This window comes from Callithrix jacchus, chromosome 7 (genome assembly GCF_049354715.1).
Source record: "Callithrix jacchus isolate 240 chromosome 7, calJac240_pri, whole genome shotgun sequence".
In the NCBI taxonomy this organism is placed as follows: Eukaryota; Metazoa; Chordata; class Mammalia; order Primates; family Cebidae; genus Callithrix; species Callithrix jacchus.
In genome coordinates, this window is record NC_133508.1 from 105,997,329 (window position 1) to 106,020,268 (window position 22,940).

Below are 22,940 nucleotides of genomic sequence, written 5' to 3' on the forward strand. Positions count from 1 at the left end.
TAAGGCATGTAGCAACAATCTCGTTCTCACACTCCTTGAAATGATTGTTTCTTAAAATCATCAAGTACTCAGCATTTGAATTTTCATGATTGTCTTTTTTGTAGTCGTTTTTTTAACAGTTTTTTTTTGTTATTCAAATCCGGGTACTATAAGAAGCTACACACTGAAATGGTTGATATGCCTCTTAAGATTGTTTTGATGTAGATTTCTACTCCTTTATTTTTTTCTTAAACATTTATTTAAGAAATAGAATCATTCATCCTGTATTTTCCCACATTCTAGATCTTGAAGATTGAATTCTCATGTCTTATAAAATATTACTCTATCCCCTGTATTTCCTGTAAATAAGTGGTTAGATCTAGAGGCTTAATATGCTTCAGGTTCTATATTTTGAAAGAATAACTCATGTTTGTTAGTGGGCAGTTCTTTCACTGAGAGACAGCTGAAGGCTTCCAGATGCCTGACGGTTGCAACAAAAGATTTGCCAAGTAAGGCTGGAAAGTTTTGGCCACACAAGCTTTAGAAACCCTGGGTTTTCTAAAGTGGATGAAGATGGTATGTTTTCAAAGATACCTGATTCAGAGAATTCTACTGGAAAATGCTTGTAAGGCCATGTCTATTGGTTTCTTAAGAAAGTGGTGGGATTGTTATAACACAAGACTCTCCTAGATTCAAAAGAAGAAAGATAGCAAGTTTTCAGATATTAGATTTTTGGACTTAATGCAATGATTAGAACTAATAAGTAAGAAAGTGATTAAGCCTGTTGGTTTTGACCCAGAAAACCATAAAAAGTGCTAATTCTTTTTACGAGCATTCTATAGTTGTTACTGCATGTCAGAGGTTAGATAACTTGTCTCAGCACTCATAGTTAACAAGTCTGTGCAGTTTTCTCTCCTGGAACTCATGCCTTTTCCTATTTTCTTCTCTATTATATTATGCTAATGTTTACTTATTCTTCTGGTTCCAGATTTAACTATCTTCTGTCACGTTTTTTTCTGACCCTCACTTCTGAGTTAGCCTCTTCTGTGAGTTCTTATAAAACCATGATTTTCTGTTATCAGAGTGCTCAGTGTATCATAGTTCAGTTTCATGAGTTATTATAGGACTGGAAGATCAGTGCCAGGCTGACTAATGTATGTAGTGTTATTGGTTGCTGCTTAGAAACCACCCCCCCAACCCCGTTTCCCAGAATCATGTCAATTGTATTATTTTGACTCCCACTGATGAGGTGTGACTTCTGTTACCTATTTTATTTATTTATTTATTTTGCCAAACTGCCTTCTTTTCTTTTGTCAAGCTTTCAAAGCACTCACTTCTCAGTAGGACTCAGAAAATTACTGAGGATGTTATTAGAGCATATGTATTTTTATGTATAATACAACCCATAAATAGCATGTATATTACAATGAGAAACTTAGTCTCTCTTTTCCTTTCCTGTTAAAAATTGTATATAAAATATTTAAATGTAAGAGGGGTTTTTTTTGTTGGTGGTGTTATAACAGAGCTCCCAAAACTTTCTTGGCACAATGCTCACAAACCATGCTACTGAGAGACTGCTGCAGATGGAGATGGTTCTTAATGCCTTGCTTGACATCATCACCCTGATATTATTGCATTTCCAAAAATCAAATTTATCTTCAAAGGATGGATATAAATGATGCTGTGTTTTTCATGGGCAATAAATCCATTAAATAATTCTAAAATGATAATTGCCTAGACTAATTGATTTGGATTAAAATTTTAATGCTCTTCTTAGAAAGTTAGCTTCTTAAGGACAGAAACAATGTTTTCTATATATTTTTTTAAGTGCACAGCAGTGTTTCATGTATAAAACAAGTATTCAATATGTATTGAATTTAATTGAATATTCATTGCCCTGAGTTCTATGAAGAATTTTATCCTTATTAAAAAACATTAAAACATAAGTACTTTTAACGATAGAACATGCAATTACATAGACATGGTAAAAAAAACCTTTTAAATATTAAAATATTCAGCAACAATAGCTCAACAAAAGTATTCTGTTAGTTACTTAGGGGTATTGATATGACTATGATATGCTTTTTGAATGCAGGTAGTTCATAATCAAGCATAGAGGTAGATATACAAATTATAAGGATGCTCTTTGATATGGTTTGGCTGTATCCCCACCAAAATCTCATCTTGAATTGTAGTTCCTATAATCCCCAAGTGTGTGGGAGGGACCTAGTGGGAGGTAATTGATTCATTGAAGCAGTTTCCCCATATTATTTCTTGTGATAGTAAGTTCTTAGAAGATCTGATGGTTTTATAAGCAGCTTTCCCCTTCACTCAGTTCTCATTCTTCTTATTCCCACTGCCATATGAAGGGTATGTTTGCTTCCCTTACTTCCATGATTATGTTTCCCGAGGCCTCCCTAGTCATGCTGAACTGTGAGTCAATTAAACCTCTTTTCTTTAGAAATTACCCAGTCTCAAGTATCTCTTTATTAGTAGCACGAGAACAGACTAATACAGCAAATTAGTACCAAGAATGGGGTGCTGTTAAAAGGATACCCAAAAATGTGGAAGTGATTTTGTAACTGGGTAACAGGCAGAGGTTAGAATAGTTTAGGGGACTCAGAAGAAGAGAGAAAAATGTGGAAAAGTTTGGAACATCCTAGAGACTTTGAAGGCTCAGAAGACAGGACAATGTGGAAAAAGTTTAGAACTTACTAGAAACTCATTGAATGGCTTTGACCAAAATGCTTATAGTGATATGGACAATAAAGTCCAGGCTGAAGTGGTCTCAGATGGAGACGAAGAACTTCTTGGGAACTGGAACAAAGGTGACTCTTGCTGTGCTTTAGCAAAGAAACTGGTGACATTTTCCCCTGCCTTGGTTATCTGTGGAACTTTGAACTTGAGAGAGATGGTTTGGGGTATCTGGTGGAAGAAATTTCTAAATGTTCAAGAGGAAGCGGTACATAAAAGTTTGAAAAATTTTCAGCCTGATGATGCAATAGAAAAGAAAAACCAATTTTCTGGGTAGAAATTGAAGTTGGCTGCAGAAATTCACGTAAGTAATGAGGAGCAAAATGTCAATCACCAAGGAAATGGGGAGAATGTCTCCAGGGCATGTCAGAGATCTTCACAGCAGTCCCTTCCATTATTGACCCTGGAGATTAGGAGGGAAAAATGGTTTCCTGGGATGGGTCTAGGGCACCTCTGCTTTCTGCAGCCTTTGAATTGCATCCCAGTTGCTCTAGCCATGACTAAAAGGGGCAGAGGGATAGTTCAGGACATTGCTTCAGGAACTGCAAGCCCCCAGCCTTGGCAACTTCCATGTGGTGTTGGTCCTGAGGGTACACAGAAGGCAAGAATTGAGGTTTGGCAACCTCTGCCTAGATTTCAGAGGGTGTATGGAAAGGTCTGGATATCTAGGCAGAAGTTTGCTGCAGGGGTAGAGTTCTCATTGAGAACCTCTGCTAAGGCAGTGCAGAAAGGAAATGTGGGTTCAGAGCCCCCACGCAGATTCCCCACTGGGGCACTGCCTAGTAGAGCTGTGAGAAGAGGATCACCATCCTCCAGACCCCAGAATGGTAGATCTACTGACAGCTTGCACCATACACCTGGAAAAGCCATAGACACTCAATGTCAGCCATGAAAGCAGTTGGGATAGGGTGCTGTACCCTGCAAAGCCACAGAGGTGGAACTGTACAAGGTTATGGTAGCCCACTTCTTGTATTAATGTGACCTGAATGTGAGACATCAACTCAAAGGAAATCATTTTGAAACTCTAAGGTTTAATGACTGCCCTATTGAATTTTAGACTTGCTGGGGGTCTATTTTGGCCCTTTGTTTTGGCCAAGTTATCCCTTTTGGATTGGGTGTATTTACACAATGGGTATAACCCCATTGTATTTAGGAGGTAACAACTTACTTTTCATTTTATAGACTCATCGGTGTAAGAGATCTGCCTTGTCTCAGATGAAACTTTGGACTTGGACTTTTGGGTTTATTCTGGAATGAGCTAAGACTTTGGGATATTATTGGAAAGTCATGATTGTGCTTTGAAATGTGAGGACAAGAGATTTGGGAGGGTCCAGGGGCAGAATGATATGGTTTGACTCTGTGTCCCTATCCAAATCTCATTTTGAATTGTAGTTCCCAAAATCTCCATGCTTGGTGGGAGGAACCTAGTGGGAGGTAATTGAATCATGGGAGTGGTTTTCCCCATGCTATTCCCATGATAGTGAGTAAGTTCTCATGAGATCTGATGGTTTTATAAGAGGCTTCCCCGCCTCACTCAGCTCTTTTTCTTCTTCCTGCTGCCATGAGAAGAAGGACACGTTTGCTTCCTCTTCTGCCATATTTGTAAGGCCTCCCCAGCTATGCTGAACTGTGAAACAATTAAACCTCTTTTCTTTATAAATTACCCAGTCTCAGGTATGTCTTTATTAGTAGCATTAGAATGGACTAATATACTCTTACTCTGAAGGCATGGAGATTTCTAAAATTTTTCAGAGGATAAGAATTGGCCATTATTGAGGATGCTCATAAGATTGTGGTCCAGATACTTATTTTAAGGAGGCCATCCTAAAGTCAAGAGCAATATAGTTTTCTTGGAATAGAACTGTCACCTTGAAGATTGCCATTTGGAGAGAAAAGAGTGCCTCTATTTTAAATGAGACCATCCTTCAGCAGGATCTCTCACGTTTATTATTAGCAATCAAGGGAAGGCCAAGAACTCTTCTTGCTCTGGAAAATATCTCTCCTACCCCATATTTTCATGTCCTATGTACTCATAGCTTCTTCATCACTATCTTCCTTGGGATCTTCAGGACTAATCTCTTTATGACCTTTATCCCAAATCAGATCAGTCATCCCAAAAAATCCACAATCAAACCACATTACCCAAGACTCTAATCCCCAGTGGTTCTGACCCACTTTCTAACTCTCTGTCTTAGTCCATTTGGGTTATAACAAAATAGGCCATTTGGCCATAACAAAATACCTTAGACTGGGTAACTCATAAATAATAGAAATTTATTACTCATAGTTCTGGAAGCTGGGAAATACAAGATCAAAATGCCAGCCAATTTGATGTCTGAGGAGGGCTGTTTCATATGGATCACACCTTCTGTGTGTCTTCGCATATGGCGGAAGTCCAAAGAGTAGCCAAATAGACTCTCTTAAGCCCTTCTATAAAGGCACTAACACCATTCATGAGGGCTGACTCTTATGACCCAACCAACAACTCAAGAACCCAGTGCAATACTATTCTGTTGGGGATTAAGTTTCAACATGAATTTTGAAGGGACACAAACATTTAAAACACCACACTATCCATATCTCCAAAACCTCCCTAGTTCCTGAAACTTTCGTGGGACTCTCTAAAACTAATCATCAGCAAATCTTTTAGCTCAAATTATTTTGCGAGCCCGTCTTTTATCCTCTTGCTCTAACAAAAACCTGGCTTTTCTCAGAGGTTTCCCCAACATTCCTCACAATCAGGCTATTCTACCTCCCAAAACTTTCCTGTTATATAGACCCTGGAAAGAGAGTAGGTGACATCCATATGTCTTTTTGCTACTTACATTATTTTCCCTTTATCCTTCACAAAACCACCAGATGTCTCCAGACTATATTACTCATTATTCCATTTCTTGGGTTACTTCCCCTCATTTCTCAAAGATTTTAGCTTCTGGATAATCTTCACTTTCCAACACTAACCGGTTTTTACTTCTTTAATAATTTCAATATACATAGTGATGCTCATCGCAATACCATGGCTTTCAGTCTTTGAAATCTTCTCTAATAATTTTATTCTGCTTTACCTTACACACTATCATGGTCATACCCTACATCTTGTCATTACCAATAACTTAGCCTCTTTTCAGTTGTAAGTTTACATACTGTCTAAACACCACCACCTTATATCTCTATGGTTTATTATCCTTTGTAAACTCCAACTGCAGCAACCTTTATATTCATGGGAATTTTTAATCTTTCAATCCTATATTCTTGTTCCTCACTACCCTCAGTGACTTCTTCACTACATCCTGGTTTTGGCTTTTTGTTGATTCCCTGGAACACCTCAAATAAATTACTTTGTTTCTCTATGCATCAATTTTTCTCAAATGTAAATTAAAGAAATTGCTAAAAATAATGGTAATAAAAATATGGTCAAATTTTATTGGATGTTTGCTATGTGCTAAGCAATGTTTGAACTACTTTTTATTTATTAATTCATTAAATCCTTACATTTTTAAGTAGATACTATTATTCTAGATGAAATATTATTCTATTTCCCTTTTAGATGAGAAAACAAGGCAGAGAGTGGGAAATAGCTTGTCTAATGTAAAATGTCCTCTTACTTATGAGCTAAGGGTTTTTAAATATCTCGATATCCTTGGGAAAAGTGTCATTTGAAGCCAGTTTCTAAAACAATTTGTTTTGTTGCTGTTATTTGTACTTTTCAGTAGCTACTAGGATAAAGGCAAAAGTTGTCTTCTCTAGACTCTGACTACTCTTCAGATAATTTTATGAGATGTGCTGTACATGCTTAAATTACAGGTAATAGGAAAGCTGTCTAATAAATTATGGTGTTGCTTCTTTTCCTCTGCCATTATCTCACATGAGCCAAATCTGGGCTGTCATTATTTTCTATTGGTCATTTTAATTTCTTCTTACCTAGTTTCTCTACCTTCAATTTTTCCTCACTTCTCCTTTCTAGTACATTTACCACATGTAACAAAAACGATGCTTCTGTTAGTTAGAACCAAATCAAATTGCTGATATTTGACTGTTTTTGACTTTAGTTAAAAAAAAAGAGACAGGTTCATATGGTTCAACCTAATGTTAATGTAACATAGATACAATTGTGTTATTCCCTGAAATAAAAATCATTTTTAGCTCTTTATTGTCTTTCTGAAAATGTTTAAACTCCTCAGCATGACATGTAAGCACATGCTCTATTAATGATAGACCCTAAACTTGAGTGCTTGACCAGGGTTCTGAAAGCTCAAACGCCTGACGGGACCAAATAAATGGTGTAAATGTTGGACATGACTTGGAGCCTGACTGAGGAATGGCACATCTAGTGTGTGGTGACTGTGAGGCAGCATGTCCTCTCTGAAGGAGCTATTACCGTAAACTGTTTCTGTGGTTTCATAGTTTTGAACTTTTCAGAAATTTAGAGTTTTGTCTGTGATTTAAATTATTTTCAATAATACTAGCAAACATATACATAACATATATATGGGGCATGCATTATTTCAAGCTCTTTTCAATGCAACAGCTATGTCAAAATTTTAGCAATCATTGTCCAGTCCAAACATAATCTGTCTATGAATAGAATCTGGTCTGAAAGCTCCTAGTTATGGCTCCTTCCTCTAGACACTTCTGCCTATATATCAGATGACTCCCAATCTCGGACAAATCAGTCACTCACACATCTCCCAGTTTTTGCTCCTGTAGTGTCCTCTGCATTGATTTTCTTTTTCCTTCATTCCCAACTCCCTTTCCCCAACTCAACTTCAATTGAGAGCTTTCTCTTCATTTTTTTTTAGCTAATTTTTAAAAATTAAACCTTCTTGATTTTCGTCATACCCTTAAACAGTTACCTCCTTCCTTCTTTCGTGGCAATTTCTCAGCACACAGCTCAGGGCTTACATGTCGTGGGCATTCAGAAATGTTTACTGAATAAGTGAATGAATATTCTAGAGAAGCATATTTAAAGCCAATTCATTTATTTAAAAACATAGTGGCCATTTATTATGCCAGACATTGCTTTAAGAGTCTAAAATCTTTTTATTAAATGTATGAATAATACCTGATAAACTTTCTAGGTCTATATTTTCCCAAAGCATCAGTTGCAACATTTTTTTCATCATTTGCTGAAACTCCTTGCAATCTAGAGCCAATTCATTGGAATTACAGCCTCTATTAATGCCTGATGAATATTGATTTCCATGCCATCTTGAAATGGCAGTTAGGTAGCAAGATGCAATTTCTGAAAGCTGATTCTTTCTAGAAGCTCAAGAAGCCTTGTTTGACACCTTCCACTAGCTGTAAGGAAAAACAGAGAGAGGGAGTTGCAATCAAATTGCTTATCTAATGTTACATGACAATCTAATGACAGGGTTTATTTAAGAATACACAGACTGCTTTGTTTTACTCACACACACACACACACACACACACACACACACACAGAGTTATATAATAAGAGTGACATCAGCAAGATGGTGGAATTCTCCAGCTTTTTTGTTTGTTTGTTTGTTTGTTTTGAGACGGAGTTTTGCTCTTGCTACCCAGGCTGGTGTGCAATGACGCGATCTCGGCTCACAGGAACCTCCGCCTCCTGGGTTCAGGCAATTCTCCTGCCTCAGGCTCCGGAGTAGCTGGGATTACAGGCACGTGCCACCGTGCCCAGCTAATTTTTTTTGCATTTTTAGTAGAGACGGGGTTTCACCATGTTGACCAGGATGGTCTCGATCTGTTGACCTTGTGATCCACCCACCTTGGCCTCCCAAAGTGCTGGGATTACAGGCTTGAGCCACCGCGCCCGGCCTGGAATTTTCCAGCTTTACTTACTCTTCACCCCCTCCCCAGTGGCCCTTCAAATAAAACAAGCAGCTATCCACAGGCAAGAATACTAGTATAAAAATCCTGGAATTTGAGAATGACGCTCAGACACTCTATTAAGCTACAGAGCAAAAACCTAAGATTGAACGGTAAGAGAATGAGTTTCTTTGACCATGCCACCAGTACCTCAAGCCAGCACAGCTCCACAGAGGATTCCCCTTGACCCATGGTTTCTATAGTAGGAAAAGTGACTTGGAAGCAGATATTCAGCTTCTCCACCATTCTGGGAACCTTTACAGGAGGTTTACTTTAATTTTGTTCCGTAGGAAACATTGGAAATCTGGCAGGGCCAGGCCACCTGAAGTCAGTTAGAAACAAAGAACAGGTGTGAGAGTTCACAGTGACCAAAACATAGATAATGGTGGTTACTCTGTATTCCAGCCAACAGAGGTGCCACGCCAAAGAAACCAGCAAACAGTGTTATGCTACAGGAAACACAGTCCATGGGTGTCCTAGGCTCAAATCCCAAGCTATCTTCTCCACACAGCCCAGGTGCTCTTCTGCAGGTCATGAGGCAACTGTAGGTCTGTGATTACCCATGGGGAGAGCATCTGGTTCTACTCAATGCCCAATCTTAATGACAGAGAAATAACCCACCTAAGTCTGGTGCTCATGTTAAGTTATTCCCATATTGGAAAGTAATCGCAGGTCAACAGTTACCCACAGAGCGAGCATCTGGCTCTGTCCAAATCTACTGAAGGAGAGGTTATCCAAGTAAGCAAATATGCTTTTGTTAAGTCTTCTCAAAGCCAGAAGGCAACTGTGGGTCACTGACTACTCATGCAAGGAGCATCTGGCCCTGCTCAACCTATGCTGCAGAGCAATGAATCCACAAAACCTTGGTGTTTTGCTTAAGCCTACCCTAGGTCAGAAGGCAAGGCCAAGTCTATACTTATCTGTGAAGCAAAGCTTCTGGTCTTGGCCATTATATATGGTTGAGCAGCAACCTCAGAGACCCTGTGCAGTCTTGGAACCCATCACACAGCCTTGCCCAAGTGTAGATTGAAAATAACAGTATCCCTTAGCTAGGGAAAACAACCTGTAGCCCTGCCTGATCAAAGACGATTGCAGAATCCAGCCAGCTGTCCCACCTGATGACAGAGTATAGCCAGTGGTCTCAATGGACCATAGAGTAGCCAGACATACCGTTTGACTGCAGAGCATGGGAAGTGACCCAGCCCAGCTAGAGAACCTGACACCAAGGCCTGCATGCCTGGGATTGCTGTCAGCTGGTCCATTCAGAATCCCAGGGCAGACTAAATAGTAAAGGTCTGTCACCAACAAAATATACCTGCAAAGGCCGAAAAAGGTAGCCATCCCCTCAAATGCAGAGGTATAAAAATAAAGACACAAGAATTATGAAAAATCAGGGAAATATACCACCACCAAAAGAAACTGATAAAGCTTATTAAGCTTCCAAGAAGAAATGGAGATCTATAAAATCACTGACAAATAATCTATAATAAATATCTTTTTTTTTTTTTTTTTTTTTTTTTGAGATGGAGTTTCGCTCTTGTTACCCAGGCTGGAGTGCAATGGCGCGATCTCAGCTCACCGCAACCTCTGCCCTCCTGGGTTCAGGCAATTCTCCTGCTTCAGCCTCCCGAGTAGCTGGGATTACAGGCACGCACCACCATGCCCAGCTAATTTTTTGTATTTTTACTAGAGACGGGGTTTCACCATGTTGACCAGGATGGTCTCGATCTCTCGACCTCGTGATCCACCCGCCTCGGCCTCCCAAAGTGCTGGGATTACAGGCTTGAGCCACCGCGCCCGGCCTATAATAAATATCTTAAAGAATTTCAGGGAACTACAAGAAAATATAGGTAAACAATTAAATAAAACTTGAAAATTATTCATGAACAAAATCAAAAGTTTGAAAAGAAATAAAAACAATAATTATAATAAAAACAAATAGAAATCTTAGAGATAAATAATACAATAAATAAACCCAAAATTTAACAGAAAGCGTCAACTGCCAACTTAATCAAATAGAATGAAGAATCAGTGAGCTTGAAGACAGGACATTTAAAATCATACAATCAGAGAAGCAAAAAGAAAAAGGAGTAGGCTAGGTGAAGTGGATCACAGCTGTCATCCCAGCACTTCGGGAGGCAGAGGCAGGTGGATTGCTTGAACTCAGGAATTCAAGACCAGAGTGGCAAGATGAATAAAAAGCCCATCTGTACTGAAAATAGAAAAATTAGCTGCATGTGGTGGTGCATACCTGTAGTCTGTTACTTGGGAGGCTGAGGTGGGAGGAACATTTGAGCCTGGGATGCAGAGGTTGCAGTAAGCTAAGATTAGGCCACTATACACTAGCCTGGGTCTCAGTGAGATCTTGTTTCAAAAAAAAACCTACAGGAATTTTTTTATTGCGTTTAGGTTTGGGGGTACATGTGCAGAACATGCAAGATAGTTGCATAGGTACACACATGGCAGTGTGTTTTGCTGCCTTCCTCCCCTTCACCCATATTTGGCATTTCTCCCCATGCTATCCCTCCCCAGCTCCCCACCCCTGCTGTCCCTCCTCTATTCCCCCCAATAGACCCCAGTGTGTAGTGTTCCCTTCCCTGTGTCCATGTGTTCTCATTGTTCATCACCCGCCTATGAGTGAGAATAGGCGGTATTTCATTTTCTGTTCTTGTGTCAGTTTGCTGAGAATGATGTTCTCCAGATTCGTCCATGTCCCTACAAAGGACCCGAACTCATCATTTTTGATTGCTGCATAATATTCCATGGTGTATATGTGCCACATTTTCCCAGTCCAGTCTATCATCGATGGGCATTTGGGTTGGTTCCAGGTCTTTGCTATTGTGAACAGTGCTGCAATGAACATTTGTGTGTGTGTGTCCTTATAGTAGAATGATTTATAGTCCTTTGGGTATATACCCAGTAATGGGATTGCTGGGTCAAATGGAATTTCTATTTCTAGGTCCTAGACGAATTGCCACACTGTCTTCCACAATGGTTGAACTAATTTACAGTCCCACCAGCAGTGTAAAAGTGTTCCTGTTTCTCCACATCCTCTCCAGCATCTGTTGTCTCCAGATTTTTTAATGATCACCATTCTAACTGGCGTGAGATGGTATCTCAATGTGGTTTTGATTTGCGTCTCTCTAATGAGCAGTGATGATGAGCATTTTTTCATATGTTTGTTGGCCTCTGTATGTCTTCTTTTGTAAAGTGTCTGTTCATATCCTTTGCCCATTTTTGAATGGACTTGTTGGTTTTTTCTTGTAAATCTGTTTGAGTTCTTTGTAGATTCTGGATATCAGCCCTTTGTCAGATGGGTAAACTGCAAAAATGTTTTCCCATTCTGTTGGGTGCCGATTCACTCTAGTGACTGTTTCTTTTGCTGTGCAGAAGCTGTGGAGTTTCATTAGGTCCCATTTGTCTATTTTGGCTTTTGTTGCCAATGCTTTTGGTGTTTTGTTCATGAAGTCCTTGCCTACTCCTATGTCCTGAATGGTTTTGCCTAGATTTTCTTCTAGGGTTTTTATGGTGCCATGTCTTATGTTTAAGTCTTTAATCCATCTGGAGTTAATTTTAGAGTAAGTTGTCAGGAAGGGGTCCAGTTTCTGCCTTCTGCACATGGCTAGCCAGTTTTCCCAACACCATTAATTAAACAGGGAATCCTTTCCCCATTGCTTGTTTTTGTCAGGTTTATCAAAGATTGTATGGTTGTAGATATGTTGTGTTGCCTCCAAGGCCTCCGTTCTGTTCCATTAGTCTATATCTTTGTTTTGGTACCAGTACCATGCTGTTTGATTACTGTAGCCTTGTAGTATAGTTTGAAGTTCGGTAGTGTGATGCCTCCTGCTGTGATCTTTTTGCTTAGAACTGACTTGGTTCTGTGGGCTCTCTTTTGGTTCCATATGAAGTTCATGGTGGTTTTTTCCAGTTCTGTGAAGAAAGTCAATGGTAGCTTGATGGGGATAGTGTTGAGTCTGTAAATTACTTTGGGCAGTATGGCCATTTTCATGATATGAATTCTTCCTAACCATGGAATGTTTCTCCATCTGTTTGTGTCCTCTCTTATTTAATTGAGCAGTAGTTTATAGTTTTCCTTGAAGAGGTCCCTTACGTTCCTTGTAAATTGTATTCCTAGGTATTTTATTCTCTTTGTAGCAATTGTGAATGGCAGTTCGTTCTTGATTTGGCTTTCTTTAAGTCTGTTATTGGTGTAGAGGAATGCTTGTGATTTTTGCACATTGATTTTATATCCTGAGTCTGCTGAAGTTGATTATCAGTTTCAGGAGTTTTTTGGCTGAGGCAATGGGGTCTTCTAGGTATACTGTCATGTCGTCTGCAAATAGAGACAATTTGGCTTCCTCCTTGTCTATTTGAATACCCTTTATTTCTTTTTCTTGCCTGATTGCTCTGGCTAGAATTTCCAGTACTATATTGAATAGGAGTGGTGAGAGAGGGTATCCTTGTCCAGTGCCAGATTTCAAAGGGAATGCTTCCAGTTTTTGCCCATTCAGTATGATATTGGCTGTGGGTTTGTCGTAAATAGCTTTTATTATTTTGAGATACATTCAATCAATACCGAGTTTATTGAGGGTTTTTAGCATAAAGAGCTGTTGAATTTTGTTAAAGGCCTTCTCAGCGTCAATTGAGATAATCATGTGGTTTTTGTTTTTGGTTCTGTTTATGTGGTGAATTATGTTTATAGACTTGCGTATGTTGAACCAGCCTTGCATCTGAGGGGTGAATCCTACTGATCATTATTGATAAGCTTTTTGATGTGCTTTTGCAGTCGACTGGCCAGTATTTTATTGAAGATTTTTGCATCTATGTTCATCATGGATATTGGCCTGAAGTTTTCTTTTCTTGTTGAGTCTCTGCTGGGTTTTGGTATCAGGATGATGTTGGTCTCATAAAATGATTTGGGAAGGATTCCCTCTTTTTGGATTATATGGAATAGTTTTAGAAGGAATAGTACCAGTTTCTCTTTGTGTGTCTGGTAGAATTCGGCTGTGATCCCATATGGACCTGGGCTTTTTTGTGTGGTAGGCTCTTAATTGCTGACTCTACTTCAGAACTTGTTATTGGTCTATTCATAGTTTCGGCTTCCTCCTAGTTTAGGCTTGGGAAGACACAAGTGTCTAGGAATTTATCTATTTCTTCCAGGTTTACTAGTTTATGTGCATAGAGTTGTTTGTAATATTCTCTGATGATGGTTTGAATTTCTGTGGAATCTGTGGTGATTTCCCCTTTATTATTTTTTATTGCAAATATTTGGTTATTCTCTCTTTTTTTTTATTAATCTGCCTAGTGGTCTGTCTATTTTGTTGATCTTTTCAAAAAACCAGCTCTTGGATTTATTGATTTTTTTGAAGAGTTTTTCGTGTCTCTATGTCCTTCAGTTCTGCTCTGATCTTAGTTATTTCTTGTCTTCTGCTAGGTTTTGAGTTTTTTTGATCTTGCTCCTCTAGCTCTTTCAATTTTGATGATAGGGTGTTAATTTTGGATCTCTCCACTCTTCTCATATGGGCCCTTATTGCTATGTATTTTCCACTAGAGACTGCGTTAAGTATGTCCCAGAGATTCTGGTATGTTGTGTCTTCGTTCTCATTGGTTTCGAAGAATTTAGTTATTTCTGCCTTCATTTCATTGTTTATCCAATCAACATTCAAGAGCCAGTTGTTCAGTTTCCATGAAGTTGTGTGGTTCTGAGTTAATTTCTGAATTCTGAGTTCTAACTTGATTGCACTATGGTCTGAGATACTGTTTGTTATGATTTCAGTTGTTTTGCATTTGCTGAGGAGTGCCTTAGTTCCAATTATGTGGTCAATTTTAGAGTAGGTTTGATGTGGAGCTGAGAAGAATGTATATTCTGTGGATTTGGAGTGGAGAGTTCTGTAAATGTCTATCAGGTTTGCTTGTTCCAGGTATGAGTTCAAGCCCTGGATATCCATGTTAATTTTCTGTCTGGTTGATCTATCTAATATTGACAGTGGAGTGTTAAAGTCTCCCACTATTAATGTGTGGGAGTCTAAGTCTCTTTGTAAGTCATTAAGAACTTGTCTTATATATCTGGGTGCTCCTGTATTGGGTCCATATATATTTAGAATCATTAGCTTTTCTTGTTGTATTGAATCTTTTACCATTATGTAATGTCCTTCTTTGTCTCTTTTGATCTTTGTTGCTTTAAAGTCTATTTTATCAGAGACGAGAATTGCAGCTCCTGCTTTTCTTTGCTCTCCATTTGCTTGGTAAATTTTCCTCCATCCCTTTATTTTGGGCCTTTGTGTATCCTTGCATGTGAGATGGGTTTCCTGGATACAGCACATTGATGGATTTTGGCTTTTTATCTAATTTACCAGTCTGTGTCTTTTGATTGGTGCATTTAGCCCATTTACATTTAAGGTTAATATTGTTATGTGTAAATTTGATACTGCCATTTTGATGTTAGCTGGCTGTTTTGTCCATTAGTTGATGCAGATTCTTCATTTTGTTGATGCTCTTTAGCATTTGGTATGTTTTTATAATGGCTGGTACTGGTTGTTCCTTTCTATGTGTAGGGCCTCTTTCAGGAGCTCTTGTAAAGCAGGCCTGGTGGTGACAAAATCTCTGAGTACTTGCTTGTTCACAAAGGATTTTATTTTTCCTTCACTTATGAAGCTCACTTTGGCTGAATATGAAATTCTGGGTTGAAAGTTCTTTTCTTTAAGGATGTTACATATTGGCCCCCACTCTCTTCTTGCTTGTAGGGTTTCTGCCAAGAGATCTACTGTGAGTCTGATGGGCTTCCCTTGGTGGGTGACCTAACCTTTCTCTCTGGCTGCCCTTAGTATTTTCTCCTTCATTTCAACCCTGGCGAATCTGACGATTATGTGCCTTGGGGTTGCTCTTCTTGTGGAATATCTTTGTGGTGCTCTCTGTATTTCCTGGACTTGAATAATGGCCTGCCTTGTTAAGTTGGGGAAATTTTCCTGGATAATATCCTGAAGAGTATTTTCCAGCTTGGATTCATTCTCTTCGTCACATTCAGGTACACCTATCAAACGTAGATTAGGTCTCTTCACATAGTCCCACATTTCTTGGAGACTTTGTTCATTCCTTTTTGTGCTTTTTTCTCTAATCTTGGTTTCTCGTTTATTTCATTGAGTTGATCTTCGACTGCTGATATCCTTTCTTCTGCTTGGTCAAATCAGCTGTTGAAACTTGTGCATGCTTCACGAAGTTCTCGTGTTGTGTTTTTCAGCTCCTTCAATTCACTCATATTCCTCTCTACATTGTCCATTCTTGTTATCATTTTCTCATATCTTTTTTCAAGGTTCTTAGTTTCTTTGCATTGATTTAGAACATGTTCTTTTAGCTCACAGAAGTTTCTCATTACCCGCCTTCTGAAGTCTGATTCTGTCATTTCCTCACTCTCATTCTCCATGCAGCTTTGTTCCCTTGCTGGTGAGGAGTTTTGGTCCTTTGTAGGAGGTGAGGTGTTCTGGTTTCGGATGTTTTCCTCCTTTTTGCACTGGTTTCTTCCCATCTTTGTGAATTTATCCACCTGTCGTCTGAGTAGTTGCTGATTTTCTGATTGGGTCTCTGAGTGGACGTCCAGATTGTTGATGATGAAGTATTTCTGTTTCTTAGTTTTCCTTCTAACAGTCTGGCCCCACTGCTGTAGGACTGCTGAGGTCCACTCCAGGTCCTGCTTGTCTGGGAAACTCCTGTAGCAGCTGCGGAACTGTAAGGGTTGCTACCAGATTCTTCTTTACTATCTTGTCCCTGAATGATGCCCTCCAAATGTCAGTCTTATCAGTCCTTTGTGAGGTGACTCTTTGGATATATGGGGGTCAGGGAGCTGCTTGAGAAGACAGTCTGTACTTTATAGGAGCACTAGTGGTGAGCTGTGAGCTCCATTGTTCATTCAGGGCTGCTAGGCAGGTATGGTTAAGTCTGCTGTAGCAGAACTCATAAAGCCCCCCCTTTTTTTTTCCTCAGGTGCTCTGTCCCAGGGAGTTAGTGCTTTATTTATGAGTATCCGTTGCACTTTCCTGCCCAGCGAGGAGGCAGTCTAGTCATTTCTTGCCTGTAGTGGCTATGCTGAGCTGCCGTGGGCTCTGCCCTGTTGCTGTGGGCTCCGCCCTGCTGCCGTGTGTATTTCCCTGTAGTCCTGTATATGGGTGTGGTTACAACTGCAGTGGTGATGGTGGCCTACCTCTGTAGTGGCGAACTCTCTCTGTTATGGCGGGTTGGCTCGGCAATGGCAGGCTGCCTCAGCAATGGCAGAGGACCTCCGTAGCCTCGGTAGTGGCAGATGCCCCTCCCCCACCGAATTGCACTGTCCTGAGTTCAGCTGTGCTTGCTGTGAAACTCTCAACCCCGAGCGTTTCCAACTGCTGTTTTGTTTGTTTTTGTTGGGGTGGGACCTGCCAAGCCTGATCACCTGGCTCCCTGCCTCAGAGCCCCCCCCTTTTTTTAAGTTGAACAGTTGACTCTCTCCCAGGTGTTCCAGTCACCTGCTGCAAGGGCCCCGGGATCTGTGTGATTTTCCGTGCAGCGACCCACTGCGCTGGCTCATACCACATTGCTGCCCGTGAATCTCCTGGCCTGGCTTTCTGTTTAAGTCCCGTTTAATCAGATGAATGTGTTAATCTGCCTTCCAAAATCTCCAATTGCTGGTTTAACAGGGCAACCAAACCAGTGTATTTTGTACGGAGTGCTGCTGTGCTGCGGCCCCAGCCCAAACAGCTGTGCCAACCCAAACTGCTGTGCTGGCGGCCTGTGGAGCTCCTACACCTGGTCTGTGGGCAATAAAGATCCATATGGAAATGCAGCATGCACTCACCCTCTGCAATTTCACTGGGAGCTGCAATCCTGAGTTGGTCCTACAGTGCCATCTTCCCCTCCTCCCGACCGTACCTACAGGAATTATGAGATACCATCAAGCAAACTAACCTTCTTATAATAAGAATTAATGAAGGAAAAGAGAGAAGAAAGGACTAGCAAACATATTTTTATAATTAAAGCTGAAAATTTCCCAAATTTGGGAAAAGATGACATCAAGAAACAGGAAGCTCGGAGATCACCAGTCAAATTCAACACAAATGGGGAGTTCACCAGATATACCACAAATTATAAAAACATTAAAGACAAAAAAAAGAATACATAAAGTAGCAAGACATAAAAACATGTCACATTCAAAGCAGCCCTAATTTAATTTTTGGAAGATTTCTCAGGAGAAACCCTACAGGCTAGGAGAGAGTGGGATGATACATTCAAAGTGCTGAAAATAAATTTACCAAACAACACTGCCTTAAAGAAATGAGAGAGAAAAAAACTTACATTGACAAACTAAACCTAAGGGAGTCTATGACCTCTAGGCCTGTTTTACAAGAATAGCTAAGGGGAGTTCTTTAAGCTGAAATGAAAGGTTGCTAATTAATAACAAAGAAATATAAAAGCAAACAAGTCAATAGTATAAGTAATACATAGTAACACTCTGAATCATCTAATAGTCTTAAGAGTTGTGTGTAGGCAATTTTATCCCTATTAGGAAAAACAAGAGACAAAATTGTGAAAACAACTATAGTTACAACACATTTTAAGAGATACAAATCATAAAAACATAAAATTTGACATCAAATCATATAAGATTGGGAGAGAAGAAGTGACATGTAGATTTTTTTGCATGTAATTAAAGGGAAGTTGTGGTCAACTTAAGGTAGTCTATTTTGAGGTTATATAAGCCTTGTAGTTAGCACAGAGAAAAACCTTATAGTAGTTGCATAAAATATAAAAAGAAAGGAGTCAAAGCAAACCACCATGGGAAACCATCAAACCACAAAGAAGAGAGAGCAAGAGAGGATGAAAGAAACAAAGCATGAAGAAAACAATCAGAAAACAAGTACAAAATGATGGTAGCAGGTTCTTACATACCAGTAATTACTGTGAATGTAAAGAGATTAAATTCTCTAACAAAAAGATGTAGAGTGACTGAATGGATTAAAAAACAGTATTTAATTAAATGCTATTTACAGGAGATTCACTTTACTAATAAACACACACATAAGAATGAACATGAAGAAATGGATAAAAGATTTTCCACATAATTGGAAAGTGAAAGAGAATAGAGGTAATTATACTTATACCACACAAAATAGACAGTCAAAAACTGTAAAAAGAGACAAAGAAGGTCGTTATAAAATCATAAATGGGTTAATTCACCAAGAAGACATAATAATTGTAAATATATGTGTACCCAATATTGGAGCACCTAAATATATAAAACAAATAAATTCAACATGTTGAGATACATGCATTCCCATGTTCATTGCAACATTGTTCACAATGGCCAAGATATGAGAACAATATAACTATTCATCAGTATATACAGTGATAAAGAAAATGTGACATACAGTCACATTTTTTGACTTACCAACAGATACATTCCAATGTGGTGTTAGGCAATTTCATTGTTATGCAAACATCATAGAGTGTATTTACACTAGAGAATATAGCCTAGAGAGTACTACACCTAGAGATTATTTCACCTAGAGAGTATTGTACACATCTAGGCTGAATGGTATAGTCTATATATCCTTGACTACAAATCTTTAGAGCATGTTACTATACTGAATACTTGAGGCAATTGTAACAAAATGGTAAGTATTTGTGTATCTAAACACATCTAACTATAGAACAGTTATGGCACAAATATAGTATTCTAGTCTTATGGGACCACCATCTTATATGTTGATCAAAACATCATTATACAGTGCATAATTGTATCTACACAATGGAATATTATTCAGCCTTACAAAAAGAAGTCCTGTCAATTGCAACAAGATATATGAAACTGGAGGACATTGTTCTAAGTGAAATGAGCTAGGAACATTAAAACAAATACTACATGATCTCTCTTATATGTGGAATCAAATAAAGTCAAATTTATGAAGTAAAGAGTAGAACAATGATTTCCAGAGGTCCAGAGTGTAGGGAAGGAGGAAACAGGAAGTTGTTATTGATCAAAACCTACAAAGTTTTGAAGAAATAAGAGAAATAGGTTTTGAGATCTAATGTACAGCAAGATGACTACAGTCGATAATAATGCATTATATATTTTAAATAACTAAACAAGTAAATTTAAAATGTCTCACTATAAAAAGGATAGGTAAATGAAGTGATAAATATGTTAACTAATTTGATTAAACCATTCCACACTGTATGCATATATCAAAGTAATACATTGTATCCCATACATGTATACAGTTAATATTTGTCAATCAAAAATAATATTGATAATAGCATTTAAAAAGAAAGATAATAAACATTAAGAAAGAAAAATGAGGCAAACAGAAAATAATGTTAAAGGTATCACAGCAACTAGGAATGAGGCTATTAAAACATACAAACACACACACACACACACACACACTTCGAAACACTCTTTAAAGCTGAGTGAATCATTGTCTAAAATCACATTTCTAAGTTGTCAGATTGCCACCCCTCAAATGGGAACAAAGTCACTACTGCTATATATTAGTTTATATTGCTGAGTAACAAATTATCTCAGATTTAGCAGCTAAAAAACATATATTTATTATCTTAGAGTTTCCATAGGTCAGGAGCCTGAACATAGTTCAGTTGGTGCTCAGGATCTTACACGGCTATAATAAAGATGTTGGCAGGGCTGCATTCTGGAGGCCAGGCAGGGGTAGAATTCATCTCCAAGCTAGTTCAGGTGGTTGGCAGAATTAATTTTCCTGCAGCTGTATGACTGAGGGCCCCAGAATTTTGCTGGCTGTTGGCTGGCAGTTGCCATTAGGTCCTAGAGATCATCTGCAGTTCTTTGACACATGACTGGTTACTTCATGAGGGCTATGAGGGGAGTTTCCCTTCCTAGAAAAAGCCCAGTCTCCCTTTTAATGGATTAGGCCTAATTAACTGAGTGTCATCCAGAATAATTTCCCCTTTGATTAAATGAAAATCAACTGATTTATTACTTAATCACATCCACAAGACCCTATCACCACTGCATATTCTACTGGCTATAGACATGTCACAGGTTGTTATGGACTGAGTTGTGTCCTTCCCAAATTCATGTGGAAGCTCTAATACCCAGTACCTCCAAATGTGACAGAATTTGGAGATAGTCTTTCGAGATATAAGATAGGCTTTAGAGACATAAGGTTAAAGGAGTTCATTATGGTAGGCCCTAATCCAATATGACTGGTGTCATAAGAAGAGGAGATTAGTCACAGCTACATATAGAAGAACAACCCTGTGAAGACACAGGGAGAATATGGCTATTTCTAACCCAAGAAGAGACATCTTAGAAGAAATGAACCTTGCCAACACTTTGATCTCAGACCTCAAGCCTTCAGAACTGAGAATAATTTTTGTTTTTTAAATTACCCATTCTGTGGTAACTTTGATACTGCTCCCCTGGCAATCTAATATGCAGGTGCGTTAGTCAGTTCTTACACTGCTAATAAAGACATACTCAGGACAGCATAATTTATAAAGAAAAGAGGTTTAATTGAATCACAGTTCCAAATGGCTGGGGAGGCCTCACAATCATGGAAGAAAGTGAAGGGATACCAAGATACATGTTACATGGCAGCAGGCAGGAGAAAGCTTGTGCAGGAGAACTTCCATTTATACAACAATCAGACCTCATGAGATTTATTCACTATCACAAGTACAGTATGGGAGAAACCACCCCCATGATTCAATTATCTCCACCTGGCCACACTCATTACACATGGGGATTATTACAATTAAAAGTGAGATTTGAGTGGGGACACAGCCAAACCATATTAGGAGGTACAGCCCAACCTCAAGGCCTGAAAGGTTAAATAGGGCATAAACACCAGGGGCAGGAACCATGTGAGACACCTAGGACCTGCTGTCTACGAGGTATAACCCCAAATAGCTTAATCTGGAGAAGGGATGATGTAGACATTATCAATATTTGTCAGTTGTAGGGTTTTCTTGATTTTTACTTGTCTACCACTTAAAAGCCAATGAAATAGGAGCAAAAGTATGCAGTATCACTTCCAGGATGAACCATTTAGTGCTGGTGCTTAATTCTCTAGTTCTTCTTTCCCTTAACACGGAGTCCCTCAACTTCTTTTTGCAGTGGTAGCACCCTAAAGTGGTGAACTCCATCAACCTGGGGCCCTGAACAGTTATCATCAAAGTCTTCCTTACCAATACAAGCTAAATATGTGCCATGAGCAATAAATAAATCTATGTAATTTTAAGTGGCTGACATTTTAGGTTGTTCATTACAACACTATAATCTGGCTTAACCTGACAGATGAATGAGATGGAGTTATAGTCATATACCATTAATGAACTTGAGGAATTATAAAGACTAAACAGTGAAAACCAAGTAATTTTTTATATTTGTAAAAAATTATCAAGGGAATTGGCTGCTTCTGTAGCACCCTATAAATTGCTATCAGAAATTTGTATGGTAACAACTGAGATTGGTGAAATAGTAATCTGGAGTTCAGATGAAAATAAGACACACCTCCCAAAATACTTCCTCTGATAAACAGTTTATAGAAACAAACAAATCCTCTGAGTCATCAGTTCCTATGATAGCATTGCATTTAACACTAATATTGTGGGTGAATAAAATGATATATGACAGTCTTAGAAAATTCACTAGAGCTTTGAAATGAATAATCATCAAGGTGAATTAAAATTCTGTACTATATTGCTTCAAGCCTTGCTTTTTATTTCACCTTTTTGTTTCACTCTCAAGTCTCTTGAATCTTTCTTTTTTTCATTTTTCTAGAACGGTTTTTGGCTAAATAGTACACTGGGAAAATAATTATTTAATTTTTTTTCTGGTTTGAGACCAAGAGAAATGAAGTCAAGGAGGACTTAAGAGGGTGTGCCTTTTGTATAACTGTAAAAAGGAGTTGCAGTGGGACACAGCTGAAGCAATGAGAAAGAATTGCAGGAGATGGAAAAAGCCTTTGTAATAAAATTAATTTTTGATTCCTAACTATCATCCACGAATGAAGGCAGACCGATCTGTTCTATGGAGTCATCTTTGCCTTCTGTGCAGTGCGATCTTCAGATAAATGTGTTCAGGTGGCAATATTTTAGCTCAAATAAAAGGGAGGTGTCTATCTTGTCTAATAGAGGGGAAGTCATACAATTTATCCCCTTTTGGCAAGTGATATAATAATTTGTGAAATTCTGTGGCCTATCCCCTTTGTGAGAAGCAGTTCACCTTCTCATTCCAGTTCATCACATCCACTGAAGAATCCCCTGGAAATGTTAATGCCACGTGGAAAAAAATCAATCTCATTTTGTTGGGAAAGAAGAGAGATGTGGGGAAACATGGAGAAGAAAGA

At 38.8% G+C, this 22,940-nt stretch overlaps 1 protein-coding gene across 13 annotated transcripts in view; it reads left to right on the plus strand.

The window, feature by feature from the left end:
• LOC118142978 (proto-oncogene c-Rel-like) overlaps window positions 1–22,940 on the plus strand; it is a 365,180-nt gene that overhangs the window by 309,936 nt on the left and 32,304 nt on the right. The window lies entirely within an intron of this gene.